General features: G+C 39.9%; 1 protein-coding gene across 1 annotated transcript in view; it reads right to left on the bottom strand.

Annotated features, from left to right (window-relative positions):
• Window positions 1-19,374, bottom strand: part of asip1 (agouti signaling protein 1) — a 45,999-nt gene extending 26,625 nt beyond the window's left edge. Inside the window, exon 1 of the mRNA XM_061728372.1 lies at window positions 19,039-19,374. The gene's annotated coding sequence lies outside the window, so the exon portion shown is untranslated. The remainder of the gene's footprint in view (window positions 1-19,038) is intronic.
• Window positions 19,375-21,453: the final 2,079 nt, after the last annotated feature.

The raw sequence follows: 21,453 nt of genomic DNA, 5'->3' as shown, positions 1-21,453 counted from the left end.
CGGCGGCGGACCGCGACCCAGGCAATCCCCGGCCACCCGGTCCGGGCCGGACACGCGGCCAGGAGGCCCTCACCCTTCAGGCCAACGACCCCCACCCGGCAGGGGGCCAGCCTGCCCGGAGAGACAGAGCCGCCCCGGCCGCCGACGCGGGCAGGCGCACCCGTCCCCCACGAAAGTGGCCCTCCAAGACCAGAGGGGCGCCCCGCCGTAGAGGCAGCGGGGGGGACCGGAGACGGGCCCGGAGAGAGGGAACCCCCCAACAAGGCGACACCCGTGCAGGCCCGACAACGGAGGGCCCCAGACCCAGGCATCCCATTCATTCATCCATTCACCTATCCGATACCTATACTAATAATAATATAATATACTATACATAATAATAATAATAATAATACTAATAATAATAATAATAATAATAATAACCATCTTTGTATAATATAATATTGATAAATTATTAAGTTTTTGATGTCCTGCCAATGGAGGCTCAAATCCTCCATGGCAGGACCCTTCCATACCGCATTCTCACCGACACAGACATACAATCACGCACCGTTTCCCCCTCCCCGGGGGGGTCCAGCACCGCCAGAAGGCACCCCAGGCTGCACGGCGGGCCCCGCCAGGCCCGGGTAACCCGACCCACCCGTCCGAGGCCCAGGCCGGTGAGGGAACGCGGGTGATGTGGGACCCCCTCCCGCCCCTTGTGTTGAGTGCATGTGATTAATGCCATAAAAACAGGGAGGAGGGAGGGCCAAGTATCGATTGACACCGACCCCCCCCCCCTCCCGAACTACGTGTCCTTGTCAAGTGTATTTATAAAGTGTTGAATGTGCAGTGTCTAATTTGCTGTTAAAACCGTGAGGCGGGGAGTGCCGGGCCATGCGGGACAGTGCCCCCCACGACCCGGACCCCCCGCCTTTTGCCTATGTGCGTATGAATCGTGTAGGGGGGGCAAGAGGGGGAGCGGAGGCCGAAGCCAGGAGGCAGGACCAGCAAAGCTGGCCCTGATAAGACACCCGCGTCCCCCCACCGGCCATCCAGTAGACGGGGGCCGGCCCCCCGAGCCGGGCCAGGGCCCCGCCGTACCTCCACGGGCGCCCCCGGAGCCGCCGGAGCCCCCAGACGGAGGGGGAAACGGTCCAACATCCTCCCATTCATACTGACAACATAAGACATAGATACCTGGGAATGGCGCCACCCCGCCGCCGCGCCCGCCCGTGCACCCCCCGGTCAGGGGAGGCCCGCTCTCCGGACCCGGCCCCACCCCCCCCCCGAGGCCACCCCGGCGGACACCCCAAGGGTCACGGAGTCCCCACATCCGCAGGGGCACTTGGCCCCCGCCCAGCGACGGAGGACCAAGGCAGCAATGCCCCCCCAGCGCAGACAGCCACCCCCCACCCAGGCAGGACCGGGCCCTCCGGGTGGGACCCCCACGTCCACGGCCCAGCCCCCCCCAGGAGGCCCGGAGACGCCCAAGCCACCGCCCCCCGCCCGAGCCCTCCCCAGCCACCCCCCCCACCGCCATGAGGTACCCCCCCCCCACAGGCCCCCAAGGCCCCCACCGGCCAGGGACAGGACCCCGCGGCCCCACCCACCGCCCCCCAGGGGCCACCAGAGGCCCGCGCCCCAGACCCCCCAAGCCGACCCCCAACCCCAAGGGCTACGAGATCACCCCCCCCCCCGCCCCCACTAGGTAACGAGGCCAATAATCGGGGACCACAGAGAGTGCAATTCAGCCGAGTGTTGTTCAGTGGAGGCAGACATTATCTCACTACTAATATGATCTGATAAAAGATTCCTAAAATGGTTAATACATAAACTGGATTTTTGTTTCCAATTTACTAGAATGGTTTTCTTTGCGATACATAAGGCAGTAAGAACCCGGTGTGTCCAATTAGGATCTATTTGAGTGTCTCCCAGGTGACCTAATATACACACCGTGGGGCACATTGGGATTCTGTGGTCGATCCATGTGGATAAATCCTCACAAATCTCCTTCCAGAACCTCTGTACCGGTGTACAGAACCATAAAGCATGCATATAATTATCTGGGGTGTTCTCTGTGCACTGTGAACAGATATTAGAGGTGACAAAGCCCATCTGGAACATCCTTTGTCCAGTATAATGTATTCTATGAAGAACTTTATACTGTATAAGTTGTAAGTTTGGGTTTTTAGTCATAGTAAACGTATTTAAGCATATTTGTGACCAAGAAAGCTGGTCGGTATTCAGAGAGAGATCCGCCTCCCACTTGGAGATCGGGAGAGAGACTGACTCGTCCAGTTTAGACACTAACCTGTAAAGTTTTGATAACAACTTTAAATTGCTTAGATTTAATAAATCTATTATCTTAGCGGGAAGTTGTAAGTCTAATTGTCTAATTTTGTATGTTTTATTTATTATGGCCTTGAGTTGTTGATACTCTAAAAATTTACTCCTGCTAACTCCGTATTGAACCATAAGTGTATTGAAAGGTACAAACTGTCCTCCTACAATTACGTGCTGTAAATACCGTATTCCTTGATCTCTCCATTGAACGAAGTTAACCATCTTTTTATCATTTTTCACAATGTCTGGGTTGTTCCATATGGGTGTACGGTCACATGGAAAAAGTGAAATTTTAGCTACTTTAAGAAATTCCCACCAAGCTGATAAAGTTGTGCTAATATTAATGCTTTTGAAACATTGATGACGTTTGATACTTTGACTAATGAATGGTAACTCTGAGATTTCTAGTTCGTTGCAAAACACTTGCTCTGAGTCCAGCCATTGACTATCTAAAGGATGATCCTTTGACCATTTTACAATATACTGTAATTTATTGGCAAGGAAGTAATACTGAAAGTTAGGTAGCTCTAAACCTCCATATTCTTTAGATTTCTGCAATGTCTTTAAACTAATGCGTGGAGTTTTATTTTTCCACAGAAATTTTGAAACACCTGAGTCCAGCGATTTAAACCAGGAAATAGGGGGTTTGAATGGTATCATTGAGAAAAAATAATTTACTTTTGGTAAAACCATCATTTTAATGGTAGCTATTCTACCCATGAGTGAAATGGGGAGAGAGCTCCATCTAGCAAGATCATCTTCTATTTTCTTTATAAGCTGAACATAATTTAATTTTATTAACTCTGACAGCCTAGGGGAGATGTTTATGCCTAAATATCTAATGTTCCCTGATTGTAATTGAGTATTGGATATATTCCTAAAATTGCAGTTCACGCACAAAACGGTGGATTTAGACCAATTAATAGAATAATCAGACAGAGATGAAAATCCCTCTATAAGTGCGATTGTCTGTGATAGTGAAGATCGTGAGTTCTGGAGGAAGAGGAGTACGTCATCCGCATAAAGACTTATTTTGTGCTCTACTATTTTGCATTGTATACCTTTAATATTTTGATTTTGTCTAATAGCTGCTGCTAAAGGTTCGATAAATATTGCAAATAATGAGGGAGATAGAGGGCAACCCTGTCTAGTGCCTCTTTGCAAGGTAAAGCTTGTAGAGATTTGATCATTTGTCCTTACACGTGCCTTGGGAGAGCTGTATAATATTTTTATCCAGTCAATGAAAGATTCGCCAAATCCAAATTTATGTAAGGTTGCCAATAGAAACTTCCAATTTACCTTATCGAATGCTTTTTCCGCGTCTAAGGATATAATAGTAGTTTCCTGTTTATTGATACTGGAATAATCTATAATATTTAATAATCTGCGAATATTAGTAGAGGAATGTCTACCTTTAATAAAGCCTGTTTGATCCGGATGTATAATAGAAGGGGTGACTCTTTTCAGACGTTCAGTAAGGGCCTTGCTAATTATTTTAAGGTCTACATTTATTAATGAAATTGGGCGGTAGCTCGATGGGAGCAAGGGATCTTTATCCGGTTTTAATAAAAGACTAATATTAGCAGAGTTCATATTTAAGGGTAAGCTTTTATTTTCCCTAATATTTAGAATCATTTTATAAAATGTTGGTGCTAATATGCTCCAGAATTCCTTATAAAATTCAGCTGGGAAACCGTCTGGGCCCGGAGCTTTATTATTGGGCATATGTTGAAGAGCTTCATGGAGTTCTCCTATTGAGAGTGGTGAATCTAAATTCGTAACCTGTTCCTGATGTAACTTTGGCAGGTTAATTTCTCCAAGAAACTCATTAACCTCCTGGTTCTTCAACCCAAGGAGGTCACACCAACTTCATGATGTACTGGATCCAGATGTTTTTCCCTCAATTCTGTTGTTCTGTTGAATCCTTGTTCTTGCAGTTTGTTGTGCTGGTTTGCCCCCTCATTTTCTCCTCTGCATGTTTGCAGACCAGAGCCTCAGGAGCTGCATGCTGCCCTGCAGCACCCCCCGCCCCCCGACCAAATTCTGTTTGGGTTAGAGTCCCATCTGGTTTGAGTCCAGATGAATGCCAAAATATTGAGTGTTTTTGTACAAAATGTTGTTTTGTTTTTTTCTTTTTTGTTTTATTTTGTTGCTTTTAGGTTTAAACTTTAAATCATGCTTTTTATTTCTACTGTGTGATGTTTTAATGTCTCTGTAAAGCACTTTGTGCTACACAAATAAACTTGCCTTGACCACCTGCGTGTCTGCTGTCTACACCTGTTTATATAGTGATCTCTGTATTCCACCAACCAACCCGGTATCAGGCAGAGTTACATAAAACTCTTAGTTTTCCGGCTACACATAATTATTACTAATAGATCTTTCCTTTTGTAAGTAAAATGTCATGCCGTTGTCATCACGTTGTATTCACCTGATTTAAAGTCTTATTAAGAACCACATGACTTCTTTTAAATGTTATTTTAACACATAAAAACCCTTTGGTGAGCCTGTATGTCAGGAGGCACCTGAGACCACCTTTCATACCTCATGAGCAGCATCTGGTTAGATTTAAAGCAGTCTCGTGAAGTTTGCTATCCTTAAATGCAGAGATACATTTCAAAGCTAAATGATTTAAAGAGGTAAAACGATAGCAGAAGACTGAGTTGAAAAGTACAAAAAAGAAAATGCCCAAAAAAATATTTGCAGATGTGCGTGGCTGAGTATTAAGTGTAAAATCTGGTCGGTCTACGTGAAGCTCCCCAGATGCAGTCTGAGGTCCCCTGACTTTAAAGTGAAGATCTTTCTATTCAAACAGTCAACATTAACAGTTTGAATAGAAAATTAACAAACTCATCTCATTTCATTGATTCATTGAGAAGTCAATACCAGCGGCCTACAGCTGCACGTCGCAAGGAAAACCGTGAATTTCCCCGGAGCAGACAAATTTGTTTTTGCATGTCAGTCAACAAAACATATTTCTCATTAACTGGTGTAAAATCTCTGTTCTTTGCAAACTAAAGTTAATGATAAATAATGCAAAAATGCAGACACATCAGGGCAAGTTTAAGACATAAAAGGATTATTATGATAAAGAAAACTAAATAAGTAATACTATTGAACAGATATGTGTTAACTGTATAGGGGTTGAACCAATGCTGAGAAAAAAATCTCAGTAAAGCTCTTGATTTCCTTAACTTGAGACCAATCAGATCTTCTGTCTGTTTTTAATGACTGATTTACTAATTGCAGGAAATAAAAAAAAGAAAAGAGAAAAGTGGCAAGGTTGAGTTTTCACTTTGTGCTGATGAAATTTTGACTGAGTTTATAACGAGGAGCGTCAACTGTGGAGGTGATGTTCTCTGGACATGTAATGCTATTTGAATGGGGAGGTTTTACAGCATTTAAAGGATTGATATAGTGTTCACCTATGTCTTCAAAGTAATAAAACCATCTTCAGCAGCAGTTTGGACCAGTTTTCCTCTGCTGCTGTTGACAGAATTTCAGTTTTACAGTAACAACTGGTTGCATATATATCAAAAGTTTGCACCATAATTTGGCAAAACATGGAATGCACATAGATAGATAGACGGATAGATTTTTTTTTTTCGTCTGTAGGTGAGTGTGTCTTTCACCAGCCCACATGACATCTTATCTAACAAATCTTAAGACACCCCTAAAACCTTTTACTGTCAGAGAGGACTAAAATCACAGATAGGGAGACACAAAAGGACAGGACAGAGAGTGCTGAATGAGCTTTAAACACTGTGCAAAAGCGGATGTTCACAGGATTATAAGGAAAAAAGACACTGGTCTCAGAGTGGTTCAAGAATGAGAAGCATGATTTTAACGTCTCCCTCCAGAACGTTACTCAGTCGCTCCTTGTTCTGGCTTTGCTGTTTATCACATAGTGCATCATGCAATTTATGTATCACTCACACTAAAGTATCAACACACCCTCACAAGGAGCACATATTTCTGCAGCCAGACAAGGGTGCATCATATCTCTGTGTACTGATACTTTTCAAAGCCGGGACGATTCAAGAGGTGACAGAATGACGAAAAACCTAACAGCATAACAGACTATGGGCCTGATTTACTAAAGATTTACTAAAGGTTTGCGTGCGTAAAAACGTGACATCACCCGCAAACCAATGTGCAAGCGGATCTACTAACAGCGTGCAAAGAGGACTGCGCCTCTCAAATTAGCAAAATAGCACACGCTGTTCATTTAGTACTTTTGCCCTGATGAATAATCAATATGGGGCGTACCCGCCAGAAAGCGCTAAATACTGGGAGGGGAAGATGCAAATAGGTTAATTTACCACACGCAATGAGATTTACCAAGCCTCAAAGTTATTGCGGGGATTGTGATTGCGTCTGTATTTAATACGTTCGAAAGGAAGGTGCTAATCTGCCCAGCATTACGCACCGATGGCTGCTGTTATTGTGGCAAGGAGGCGACATCGCCAAAATCAAAGAATATGCAGAGAGAGAGTCTTTATTCTGCTGCATGCTATTTTAAAATTGGTTGCACAAGTTTTATTAAAGGCCACTTTTTCTTTAGTTCTTCGCCTTATATCTTGCCACCTTCTTTTAACCTCATCTGCCGTTATTTTTGTCTTACCAACTGCATTTATTCTATCGCAGATTTTCTCCCATATTGCGTTTCTTTTGGTAATGTTTAAATTTCTTTGCTGTAGTTCATGAATGTGTTTATTTGCCTCTTCCACTAATATCTCTAACTCCAACTCGTCAAATTTCATTTTGCGCTTGCGACTATCCTGCTTTCCATCCAGACTCTCCATGGCGCAAACCGTAAGACACGCAACACCTCATTTAAATACTGCTGTTTGCACCTGTTATCAATTGCCCAAGCATTCTTAGTTGATCACCCGCAAAACACACAACAACAGCACGTGCAAACTTTTTCAGTGCACACGCAATTTAGTACTCTTTATTTAGGATCTTAGTAAATCAGGCCCTATGAGTGTAAAAGATGACGTGAAAAGTCTAATGAAACATATTCATTCTTATTTTAAAGACAATATGTTGTGTTGTTAATTTTACGAAAAGACTGCTTTGATTGTGTGTGGTTTGGCCTGGAAGAGTCCGAGGTTGAGCTAAAAGCAGAATGGCTTGCGGTACCGGAGCGTTGGCTAAACACAGCAGTCATTTCAGATTTGACAGCCGACACATCTGGAGCTGGAGGTCTGGACCACTCCAGTGAAAGCCTGCTGTGATCCACAGTTAATCATTCTCCAGCTACAACGGGTCAAGCCCTGTTAGCAGCAGGCTAGCAGTTAGCAGGTCCCAGCGGGGCTCTGCTAGTTCTCATTTCAGCTCTGGCAAAAATCGTTTGGGATTAAGTGTTTTGGTAGTGACATTTGAAATGAAAATGTTTTTATGAGCTACTGGACAGATGAATTTCCTTTGGAGTTGGATAAATCTCTGTCTGTCCGTCCATTCGTCTGATTCCTTATTGCTTTATTTAATTGGTGCTAAATAAATAAACAGTCTTTTTTTAGATTTCTCTGACTATGTAGTTTGAATGGTTCAATCTTGGGAAGACTGACAACTGTCTTGAATTTGTTCCTCTTGTGACTAATATTTGTATAATATTGAGCTCCAAGCTTGTTAAAAATGGTTTTATAACCCTTTCCAGTTTGATTTGCAGCAATAATAAGTTCTATGAGACCAATGCACGTCGTTCCCTCTTAGCTTTGAGTTATCGCAGATCTGAATGTTGAAGACCTGCCATCTGCCAAAAATGTGTGCTTTTATAGAGGTTTATGCGCCTGCCAATGATCAGTTCACCGAGGGCTGATGAAGAGCAGCATCTTGCTGCAACCTACCTTATTCATTAAGCCTCTTCTAAAGAAGAGCAGTCTTGATGCCCCAGTACTGATCAGCCCATGCCAAACGTGCCACTCTTAGGCAAAGAAAAAGTTGCATACCAACAGCGTACTGACTTTCTACTGTCTAACAATACTTCTGACACTCCCCAATCAGGGTTTAGGCCCCACCACAGCATTGAGACCGTTCTGATCAAGGTGAAAAACGATATCCGCCTAAACAACATCTTATTACAGAGATTAGAAGACTGGGTGGGAACCACTGGAACTGCTTTAAACTGGTCCTATCTCAAGGATGGGAGGTACTTTGTTGAAGTTGGTAACTGTGTCTCAGACCAAATGGCTATAACCTGCGGGGTTCCCCAGGGTTCAATCCTGGGACCCCTATTGTTCAATATGTACATGCTTCCATTAGCAGGGGTGCACACAAGCCGGTACTCGAGGGCTAGTCTACTGCATGTTTTAGATGTTTCCCTGTCTTCAACACACCTGATTCTAATCCCTGGTCGTCATCAACATGTCATCAAGGTTTACATAACTCTGTTGGTGACACAGCCTTGTCTATCAGGGTTGTGTTGAGGCAGGGAAACATCTAAAACGTGCAGTAGACTGGCCCTCGAGTACCGGCTTGTGTGCACCCCTGTCCATTAGGCCAGTGTCCTACCACAACTATGCAGATGACACTCTGATCTACGCGTCACTGACAGCTGGATAACATGGGCCTGTATATTCATTGTGTCACTGCATCGAACAGATCAGCGTTGACGCAAAAATATTCTCTCCAGTTAAACTCAGACAAAACTGAAATCATTGTCTGTGGTTCACAGAAACAAAGATAAAGTGTTATCAGTTACCTTGCAATTCTCTCTGGAACCTAAAAATCATGGTAGAAATCTTGGGGTAATATTGGACCTGAACTTTAACAGTCAACAGACATTTTAACAGACATTCAATCAATCACACCAGCAGCTTTTTACTATGTAAAAAAATTTGCCAGAATCAAAGGATTACTGTCTAAACCACTTTTAGAAAGTTTAATCCATGCCTTTGTCTCCAGCAGGTTGGACTACCATAATGTCCGGCTCACTGGGCTCTAAACGAGCTGTAAGACAGTGCAGTACATCCAGAACGCTACGAGAACCAGGAAATATGACCATATTAGTCCAGTCCTCACGTCTCTGGTTTCCTGTCGCTCGGAGAATAGACTCTAAACAGAGTGTTTTCACGGCTCAGCGCCGAAGTACAGTACATCTCTGACATGTTTGAGCCATACGAACAAAATCGGACTCTAGAAGATGTGAAACAGGCCTCACCTCTGACACTGTTCAAATCCAGGCTGAAAACAGTTGTAGTTAGCTTTGAACATGGACACTGAAAGGCTTTTATCTGCACTCTTCATTTTTAATTCAATCAATTAATTAATGATTAGATTTATGTCTCATAGAATGATTGTATTTGCCTTTTTGTGATTTTATGTAGCCTTCTTAAATCAGATGGAAGTAGTAAATGGGGTATTTACTATCCTTTTTTTGGTTAAATACATATTGCCACGATTGAGGTATTTTTTAAATAATTTATATACATTTTTTTTTCCTTTTTTCTTTTTTACTTTTTAGTCATAGAAGGCGTAAAAGACATACGAGACAGCCATCTGATCCAAAGGACAAGACATTGCTTCTCAGGAGCCTGCCAAAGACATTTTAGTGTGTGGGACAGCTTTACAACCCTGCGAGTGAGTTCACGCTGGGTTTGAAATCATCACTCAACTTTCTCTTTGATCGACTGACCCGGCGCTCAGAGAATAAACCGTATCTGAGAACGCTCGCAAGTCTTATTGTCTGGGTTTCCAGAGATATGGCTCAGCCATTATATCAGTCCTAAATATGAAAAAAAAAGTATAAGTTGTTGGTGCCTGAAGCTAAAACCCTTTAAGATCAAATTATCTTGTCTTTTTACTCAAAAAATAACAACTTACAAAGAAAACATAGGGCAGACTTTTAAATATGAAGGAATTGATCTATTTAACTAAAAAAATATTTTTATGAAACTCATTTACCTTACGTTATGAGTAGTTTTTGGTCTTTTTAATTAGTTAGATTAGGTGCAAAAAACGTGGATAATAATCAGAATGACATGTGTACGTACTTCAAAACCCACACCAGACTGTTACTTAAAGTAAAGCTTGAAAAACCCTAACGAATACTCACAAATTCAGCTTTCTGTTATATAAATATAAAGTTCTTCTTTATCAGTGTAAACGTTCCTTTTCATACTCCCTTCATTATTTTATTCAAAGTGCAGCAGAGTGACGCAATTTTACACCAGTACATTCACAAAATAAAATATGGGGTTGGGGTGTAAAGTGGCAACGGAAACTCATACTGCAGTTCTTCGTATTGCGCACGGAAATTTGGATCTTATTTAGTAAAAAGTTCCAAATTATAATTTACAAGCAGAAAAAAAAAACAACAAATAGAATAACTTTACAGCAAAAGCGTACCAATTTCAAAAGAAGGGGCCATATCAGACATTTGAAAGCACTGCAGCAGCAGAAGTCAAGACTTCCCTCACTGCAGTTACTCAACACCTCATATGGCTTCTTGACCTCGCTTTTCTATCACATACCTCGTTCGTTGTGTAATTATGTACCAGCTCAATTATCAACACACACGCAAAGGGTTACACACCCTGACAAGAACCAGATTTTTATCTCGTGTACGCATGTGCATGCTCAAACCAGAGACACATGAACACGCACACACGCAACGGGAGAGTCAAAGGAAACGGCTTTATGTAAAAACTGGACCGTATAGTTACGACAATCCCGCAGAATTTGGATTGATTCAAACGTTTCAAAGCGCAATATGCTCTTTGGAGAAAAGAAATGAGTGACATTTCTCATTATTTTTTCCACTGATAGACTTTCTCTTGTTCAACAGACCTCAAAGAATGCGTGCTAGCTGCATGGCGGGTGGCCTCAGTTTCATCTAGTACGTATATAGATAAGTGGTCCTTGCAGTCGAGTCACTAGTGTAATAACTGAGAAATATATGTAAAGATTGGAGATGAATCGGAGCAGACGTTTTGACCGAGACCAGTTCCTACATCAAAGAGGGTCAGATCTTTCCTCTGCCCTCTCCAAGAACTTGCACAAGTGAAATGCCAATCAAAAAAGGGACCATATCCTGCACTTACTTTGCTTATCTGAGCGCATGCACACACATATTTATGAAGAAAAGTGTCTAACAAATTGGGCTGGTGGAAGAACAACATCAGAGCGCCACAGTTGCCTGGTTCGCATTTTACATGACCATGGAGGTTGGCGATGTGTGGGGTTCCTTTGATTTGCTCGGCTGCAGAGGCGACTGGCTCTGCTTTCACATGCGGGCTTGCTCCTCTTATTGACTTTGCATGCAAGGGTAAATGGTCATAATGTAATATATAGTGTTCTTTGCCATCGGAGGATGCTTAACTTTGCAAACCTTCAAGGATATACTTTAACAATTTTCCTATTCTTCAAGGCATGTAAAGCCACGGTTTTCTGCGACTGCTGGATAACTCTTCACCCCTCCTTGCTGACTTTCGTCAGCCCTGTATCTGCTTTTCAAACATCGTGTTTACAGGGCTCGCAGCGATTTTATGTCCATATTGTTTCACAGTTTGAGCCCGTGAACACAACTCAGTGAATTATTTCTCGGCTCATGGCTTCTAGCGAGCGGATCGCCAACTTTCAACTGTCATAAAAGAGTGAAAGACAACCAGACGGCTGAAAGAACGGACGGCTGAGGGAGAGGGAGCGAAAAGAAAAGGCATCACGACCGAATAAACAACTGCTGATACCGGATTCAAACAGTTTAAACTTTACGAAAACCAACAAGAACAGTTACAGTAAATTAAACTTTAGTTTCCTGATGTTTATTTTCATCAATAACTACAGAATAAGTCTTTATTTAATATTAATTTATCAAACTTTTTGATGCAAATTTTTCTTACGTGGAAAATGTGTGTTTGAGTAATGTATTTAAATGTTGGGATTCAGTGGTGCATTCAAAAATGATGAGGCGAACAGAAGAAAAAGCTCCCAGAATCCATCAGAGCAAAAGTCTTCTGACATCGGTTGGGGCCATTTGTATTTTTTGTTAAATTATCACTTTTCAAGAGTGTTTTTGTTTGTTTTTCTAAGACTTTCAGGAAGTGATAAAACTCTGTGGGACACTGAAAAACTCCAAGAAGATTATGAGAAATGATACAGTTTTTTGTGGCCTGTGTATTTTGTAATATTAATGTTAACTATATAAGAAATTAACTATATTCCTGCATATATTCTTTTTTTTAAACATCATTATTATCATCTTGAATCTTTTTGGACAAATTAATCATTTTTATGTTTTACAGCATTTCTTTTTATTTATTTATTCATTAGTTAGCTATTTTACTTTCTTATAATAGGATGAATAAAAAAGGAAATATTTTTATGTTCTTTTTTCCCCTTTATTTCAGCAATCTAAATGTAGATAGTTTTACTATAAATTTTAAAACGAAACATCATCCTACCTAGAGACATAAACGTTAACCCTGTTATCAGACATTCAGTTATATTTACAGAATGATTTAATAGCTAAAACGTCCCCCTGCTGAAGGGTTTAAAGATGCTTGTGTGTACAGGCATCCGACTGTGAAACAAACAGAAACTAGTATGTTTATGTTCGGTTTTAATTACAGATATTTAAAAAAAAATAGTGAAATGAAAAAAAAAGACAAAAAGGGGAAAAGGTCTAAAAATGACTTTGAATCAGGTGCATGAATGATCCGTTTATTTAGAATTTACAGAAAAATTAAATCTAACACTTTAACAGACACGTATTTATTAAAATTGGTGCATTTTATGCAGTTTTTTTATGTTTAATCAGCACCATTATGGAAAAAAAAATTTTAGACTGATGGAAATATAAAGTTTCTGTTTTCATTAGAGCAACTTTCAGTCTTTCCTCTGAACGATCTACGTCCCACAATGGTTTAAAAAAGGAAAAAGTTATGCAGTTTCGTTTTTATTTAATTTAGAAACATTTCAGGACCCCAAGAGTCTCCGTGGGAATGTGAAAGAAGAAAAGATAAGATTAAAAGACCTATAAAATAACTGGCTTACATCTTATTAACTCATCCTACAAATTCTGAACTCCCGTATCTTCACAATGGCGCCCGTTTAGTCGTAGCGTCAGGTTTTCCCCGTGGAGACGGCCCTGGAGGACATCATCATTATCTGCGCCATTATCTTTTTGAAGTCTGATAACACTTACACAATAAAGGTCCTTTTTTATGGGATTATTTCAAGCCATGTATCCTTTAGGTGGTGTGAAATAATCCTTTAAAAAGGATTATTGGAAACTCCTCTTAATGAATGCTTGAGCTCTGCCGCTCTATCTATCGAGGATTTGAATCCACAGATGGCTTTTCCATCATGCCTTGCGGTGTAAAATTGCCACGCTAAGCTGTAGATCATGTCATTTTTCACATGCCACTACAAAAGTAGGAAATGTTTGCCTTCAGAGATCCCTGCCCGCCAGCGGACGGCTCCGGGAGGTTCGGTGAGGTGGTAGAAATCCCACGACATGTAAGCAGGAAACACCGACTAGTTTTTGTTCTTTCTGTGTTCTGTAACAGTTCGGTTGTTTTTCCAACAAAACTACTTGGCGAGGATTAGTTTCAGGTTAATAATGGCTTTTGTGTTATATTATGGGCTTTAAAAAGCCTAACAAATCAACAATTCAATAAATAATAATGGAAAAATGTCTGAAAGACTTATTTTGCAAAAACTTGCCTTTGTTACCTGCTAAACCAAATAAAAGCCAATGCAGCATGTTTGGACTTAAATCACAAGTTTCAAGACATATGATCTTTCATACTGAAGCTGAAGGTTTGGAATCAATAATTATTTTTATTTCACAGTGAACACTTTTGAACAGAAAACCGGCTGGGTTTTGGAGGGAAAGTCCTTGCAGGTAGGGTAAGGGATTTCAGGATTAGGTCACATAAAATGACATTTGAAACGAAACATACGCGAAGCACAGGGAGCTCGCTCTTGCGCCCTCCAGTCCTCTGAGAAAATGTGCCTTATTGGTCGCGTTTCCATTACCCCTAGATTTGCGCAAAACCTAAATATCGGCAATGGAAACAGCTCTAATAACGTACAACGGAGTATTAGGGCCAAACTAAGACAAAAAAAAATTGGAAATTACGAGAATAAAGTCATAATGTTGCGAGAATAAAGTCGTAATAGAATAAAGTCGTAATATTATGAGAATAAAGTCATAATATTATTAGAATAAAGTCGTAATATTACGAGAATAAAGTCGTAATATTAAGAGAATAAAGTCAAAACATTACGAGAAGTCGTAACATTACGAGAATAAAGTCGTAATATGTTACGAGAATAAAGTCGTAATATGTTACGAGAATAAATTTGTAAAATTACGAGAATAAAGTCGTAATATAACCAGAATAAAGTTGTAATTTATGAGAATAAAGTCGTAATATTATGAGAATATAATTTATGAGAACTCTTAACAGGAAGAGCAGTCTTCTCCCTGTGTTAAAATGAGGAATATTGAGCATCTTGTGAAGTTATATTTATATATTTATAATAAATGTAATATTACGACTTTATTCTCAAAATATTACGACTTTATTCTCAAAATATTATGACTTTATTCTCGTAATTTTACAACTTTATTCTCATATTATTATGACTTTATTCTCATTTCCATTTTTTTTGTCTTAGTTTGGCCCTAATACTCAGTCGTAAATTCGAATAAACTGCCAAATATTGAAATAAAAAAGTTTTTGTAAAACATGTTGAGAATTACGGAGATACGCAGAGAGAACCAGGAGAGTTACGCTCACAAATAGACGGACACGAACAGTGTAATGGAAACGTGACTAGCGTGAACTGCTCTATATGCACCAGCATGGCTAGACACGCCCCCTCTCAGTGATTGGCCAGACCAGTTTTTATGGTTTATGGTTCAGGCTGCCCCCACTTAGGGCCAATCCCAATACACCCCCTACTTTCTACCACCAGCCCTAAAAATGAGTAGGGCCCTTGTAATGTTCCCTAGGGATTGGACACCACTTGCTACGTCACTGCGTGGTTTACGTTCGGGCACGTAAGCGACTGCGTAGTTACGTTTGCACATACGTCACACCATATCAGGAAGCCCAGAGCTAAAAGCTCTTTTAATTTCCGCTGTAGCTGTTAATATGCCACTTTATTAAGTTTTAATATTTTTTCAGGCATAAAAGTAACCGTTAAGATCCCCAACCTGGGCTCAGTTTATCCAAATAACACCTGTTAAGAAATTTCTCCGATGTTTTCGGGATGAGAACCGCCTGCCGACTCGGGAGCTGATTTATGGTTCTGCGTTAAATCGACGCAGAGCCTACGCGTAGGGTACGCCGTACGGCGCACGTCGCCGCGTAACCTACGCCGTAGGCTCTGCGTTGGTGTAACGCGGAACCATAAATCCGCCTTTATTCTGGCGAGATCTTCGCAACAACGGGCAAGCGAGTGATTATGTACATTCACTGAGTGAATATTATGAAAGTAAAATATATGTTTCTCGCTATAAATGTAATCAAAACACATTTTTATGCAGAAACTAACTCAAAATATTGATTTTATTCACTTAAAAATAAGAAATGTCCGCAATGTTTTTTTTTTTATTCAGTCTGAAAATGATGACGTAAAGCATTCTGGGAAATCTTTCTCAAGCCCTCGGCCGGCAAGTCAGCATCTGAAATCACTCGCTGTGAAGGGCTAGATTCATACACACTAGCCCTCGATATGCACACTTGCCCTAGATGCAAAGAGGAATTGGGACACCACTACCCTCACGGGAACGCGCAAAATTTAGGGGTATGGGGGGGATTGGGACTGGCCCTTAGTGTGTGTCTTGTTTACAGATTCAGGGCTGAGGATAAAAAACATTTAGTTTTTCCCTCACAAGATGGGAATCAAGTGGATGGTATGGAGATATTGAGCTTTGATATTGAGTGCCAAAAAAGTTATTTCGGATCAGAAATCATGTAAAATCACTTACCCTACCTTTAAGTCTTAATGGGCTAAATTCAAAAGTTAATTCTGCCATTTGTGAGCACGTTTTCTCACGTTTTGTTACCATCTTTATAACCACTTTGTATTCATCCGTGTCAAGATTGCACTAATTTATTATTTGGATAGTGAATCTGCATTTTATTTTGAAAAAAAAAAAAAAAAAAAAAAAAAAGCCAGTGAGGCATGTTGTTGTTTATGATTGTTATGATTTGTATTATACTGTATTTATTATGATTATTATTTAACTATTGTTCTTTGGTTTAAATATATATATATATATATATATATATATATATATATATATATATATATATATATATATATATATATATATATTTATTTTATTTTTTTTTTTTATTTATTTATTTATTTTTTTTTTTTTGAGCATGTTCGAAATAAAGTTTTTCATTCATTCATTCATTCAAACCCTTCGGAATTTTTAATCAGACAGGTGCTATATGAACGTTCCTTTACTACGTAAAAAATGATAGACTTCATTAATTGTTTAGAAACTCATCACGGGCTACGGGTCAAGTTCCCGCATCCACCCGGAGTTGTGACAGTGAGGCCGGCGACACTGGGGGGCTCCAAACGGACAGAGGTGAGGACACATACATTAGTTCTGGGGAGCCACTTGTGTGTTTTTGTGTGCGTGTAGTCTGGATTTGTCGAACGGCAGCAGCTTGCTGAAAACGAGATTGTAAAACATAGTCTGAAGCAAACAGGAATTTAATAAAAGTAAAAAGGTGAAGTGAGCTGGTGTGTGTTCAGAACTCTACCTGAGGGGAGACTTACTTTCCCAAACATTCAAGGCCTCATCTGAGTCCATAACATCCGTAACATTTCAATCTCTCACGAGTCAAATCGCCAAAACACGGCAGCCAATAGTCAAATCGTCTGTGGCGGCGACGAGCGTTTGGACTGATGGACTCTGCAGCATTTGGACTTATAAATGAGGAATCCAAGAGTAAATGAAGGCTTCAAACATGTCTGAAGGCATTTTCTTGTAATATTTTATAACATCTTGTAGTTTACTGCCAGCAGCAGTAGTAAAAGTGAGCTAACGATGATGTTTATACAATGTGGCAGGTATTTTTTTTATCATTTAATGATGTTCATTAAAGTTAGGCCACTTGAAAAGACTTAAAAAATAATAGTGAAAATGAAAAAACATAAGCTGGATCTGGAATATTTTGAAATATTAAAACGGCTTCATTATCCACTAAAAATAGCTGCTCCATTAAAAAAGATTTAAATAATAAAAATGTAAATAAACAATGCTTATCAGTTCAACAATTTTAAAAGAAGTAATTTCATTCACTTGATCTGCAAAATTCAAGTTCTACATTTTTTGAATCAGATTAATTAATGAATTAATTTGTCCACGCTTGCATTTAAAGGTAATTATTTGTCTACAAAGCAACATTAGGTGTATTTTAATTCCACATTTATTTTAACTTATTAATGTTAGTTAATGAACACTGAGTTTCGAATCACTTCAAAACCTTTACGGCAACTTTGAGGGCCGAACTTTAGATTTCACGCCATAATTTATCATCTCCCTTGTAATTTGAGCCGTCTGATGAATTTACCACCTGAGTGGTAACTCAGTTCATGCAGTATTTTACGACAATTTCAGTTTGATCAGAAACTTTAAAGCAAAATTTGTAAGTAGTTTGTGAAAATGTAGCAATATTTTTTTTGATAAGAAGCCCATAATATTCACAACAGTTACACACAACAGATCTCAGTTTTGTTTCCAATACATAATGAATGAATTACCGTACAATACTACAACAACAATATCAGGTAAATGTTAAAGTTGCAATGAATTGAATGTGTATAGAAGGAACTGTTTAGTTTAGTATGTATGCTTCTAATGTTGCTATCTGAGCCATCTGCAACAAAGTTTAGTTTATGTTTGCACCCGTGGCGTGTATTTTGAATGACAATAACGATTTTATCTATCTTTATCTATCTATGTCACGAGTGGACATGTCTCTCTCTCTCTTTGTCTGACATCTGAAATCTGCAGTTTATATTTAAATATGCATTACAGCTTTTTATTTCTCTGCTTGAAATAATAATAATAATAACGATAATTTCCCTGCGTAATAATCCACTTTGATGACGCTGTGGACACAACGGTCCGTAACTGTCCCGGACCAAGACGGTGGAGTCGACAGATGGCGCTCTGATGGCGCTCTGCTTTCGAACAGAATCAGGAAAAAGTAATCGTGCATTTTTCTGACAATATTACTCCCCATGTAGCAGTGAACTTGTGTAAAGATGTGAATTTACAGCAGACGCTTACGTGACACGCGTATGCTCTCTTTAATTTACAGCCTGATGAATCCTCTGCTGGCTTTTAACCGGTGGCTGAGCATAAATATGACAGAACACTCCAACTCATGTCCTAAAGTACATTCAAAACATCGAACACGGGACTAGATTACGGCTCATCATTGGCTTAGCAGGCCCTAGGTTTTATTTTAACAATGTAAAAGGAACTATATCTGTCACGAAAGGAAAATCCTATTTGATCAACTGGCAAATGACGACAACATAAGTAATTTTTAACAACCTAAGAGGATCATTTCCACCTAAATGTTCTCTTTTTTTGTAATAAATGTTTACGCTTTACACATCCCTGTGCTCTGCTTTCCTTGCCATGTCTTTCTAGTGATTCAAACAACATCCTGAAACAGTTTTAGAACAATCAAGACAGAAGGAAAGTCCTAATCCCCTTACCTGCAGATCCTGCGCCAGCTATCTGTAAGTGTGTCAAGCTCTCAGTCTTTGGCTTTTCCTCGTCTCTTTGGTGTACCGCTCTCCGCTCTTCTTCTTTCCTCTTATGCCTTTCTTGCTACACGTCTTTATGTTTCTGCGTCCTTAGAAGCTCAGAAGTCACCACTCTGCTTTCTCTGCGCTGCCTCCCTTTTACCACAATTCACTTCTTATTTGGGCTTTTTTTTTTTTTTGCTGGGTATCAGTTTTTCCCTCGTGCTGTTCCTCTCGTTTTCCTTTTTTCTCCAAAACCTCTTTTCATCTCCCGCTCCTCTATTTCCTGCTTTATCTCTGCTTTTGAAGGAGTACCTTCCCCTGCTTTTGATAATGAAGACATACTGGGAGGCTTGTACTGGAGGCGGGACCAGTCCGCGGACGTCTGAGGAGTGGGTAAGGTCAAATTATACCAAAAGATGGACAGATAAATGTGAACCAGAGCTTTCAGTGACGTGTGGTTAATCGTAATTGTATCCCTCGGCTACCGTTTCTAAAAAGGTCAGTACTGGCCTTTCAGAGAGATTCTACCCAGATCTGTTATTTAAAATACCTCAGTCCTGGAAGTTTGAGCACAGAAAAGTGTATTTTGCAAGTGCAGACATTATATTGTACAAACATTTTGTTATTTTGTTTTTTCTGTTGTTTTTTTTCTAAGCTTTATATTAAAAGAAAAGTAATTTTATCCCTTAAAATTCTCTCATGTGCTGCTCTGTCTCTGTCTACCAAGGCATTGACCACATCAGTGCTACCAGGCCGTCAAAAAACAAGCAAGAAGAAGGAGAAAAACAAAACTTGAGGCTTGAAACACAGCAGGCTGACTCAAGCGCAGTAGTTAGATTTAAGAAGTTTAATCTTAGCTGTTGCTGGATGACACTGTAGAAAAGGAACTAACAGAAAGTTAGTTGTTGAAGGTCTCATATAGTCATTATTCAAGTTGAGGGGGGATGAGGGGGGATGGCATCCCCCCCTGAAATAAAAACGGTCAAAATCATCCCCCCTGTAAAACTGCCATCCCTCCTTTCCATCCCTTATGTCATTTCATCAATGAATGTGGTTTTACTGCTATTTCAACATTTAGAGTCATCACCAGAAAAATAACTTGTTATTTGACAATTTTCACCTGTTTCAAGTAAATTTTCACTTGAAATAAGTAGAAAAATCTGCCAGTGGGACAAGATTTATCTTCTTATTCATCGATATCATGTGACGTCACACAGTACTCGCAGCGCCATCTTGAGGACCGACTTTCAACATGCCGTCTATCTGTTGTGCCGTGGGATGCGACAATAATAAGTCTAAAAAAACGGGATTGACCTTTTATCAGTGCTTTAAGTGGGCCGTGGGATATTGTGATATTTAAATGTTCTTTTATTTTCTTCCTTTCACTCGCGTTAAAAGTCGGTTTAAAGCGCTGTAGGAAACAGTCATGATGAGGAACGGCTGATCCAGTTAGTTGAAATGCGAAGTTATCTCTATGATTCCTCCTCATTTCACCACAAAAACCACAATAAAGTGGTAAAGAATCTCAACATTTTTATCTCTAGATGTTAGGAAACAGGTTTTGAATGCTTTGGTTTTGTCGCAACTGGATTATTGTTTTGAAGTTTGGTCAAATACTTTAGTTAAAAATGGAAAGAAATTACAAGTGGCACAAAATAAAGCTGCACGTTGTGCTCTATTGTCTTCTTCTAGATCTAATGTGTCCAGCATGCATAAAAAACTGGTTATCTGTAAGACAAAAGTCTACGTATACTATGTTAAATTCTCTGAGAAATATACTGGTGACACGCTCTCCGAAACAACTGTATGATAGATTCTATTATCATTTTGCTCACCATGGTTACAATACTAGAATGACATCAGAAAGGAGGTTCATACTACCAAGGGTGAAAACAGGTTTGATTCAGAGAACCTTTTTTTACAGAGCCATGGTTGGCTGGAACTCTATACCAGTTTATATTTCTCATGCAGGTAGCAAAGATTGGTTTAAGTTTCAGTTGAAACAATATCTTTTAAAATCATAAATGATGATTTGTCATTTAGAAGGAAGAAAGTGAAGGTTGAATAGAATTACAGGTAGTGTAAACCCATCATAATAAAGATGAAAAGTGGTCAAATAATTCTAGATAAGGTCATTTCAGGCAGGTATTGGTTATGAAGGTGTTTTATTTGATTTAATTTCTATGTATGTATGTCTGAGAATGATGGTGATTTAGTTTTATCCTCTGTATAGATTGTGATTAAGGGAGTTGTGTCTATTATTGTTTTGTTTTGTCATGTATAATGTATGTCTCTTATGTATTAAGTGTTAATTTGTGTGTTGTGTGTATGTCGGACCCCAGGAAGAATAGCTAATGCTGTGGCTAATGCTAATGGGGATCC

Source organism: Cololabis saira, chromosome 8 (assembly GCF_033807715.1).
Source record: "Cololabis saira isolate AMF1-May2022 chromosome 8, fColSai1.1, whole genome shotgun sequence".
Taxonomy (NCBI): Eukaryota; Metazoa; Chordata; class Actinopteri; order Beloniformes; family Belonidae; genus Cololabis; species Cololabis saira.
This window is presented reverse-complemented; position numbering and strand designations above follow the sequence as displayed.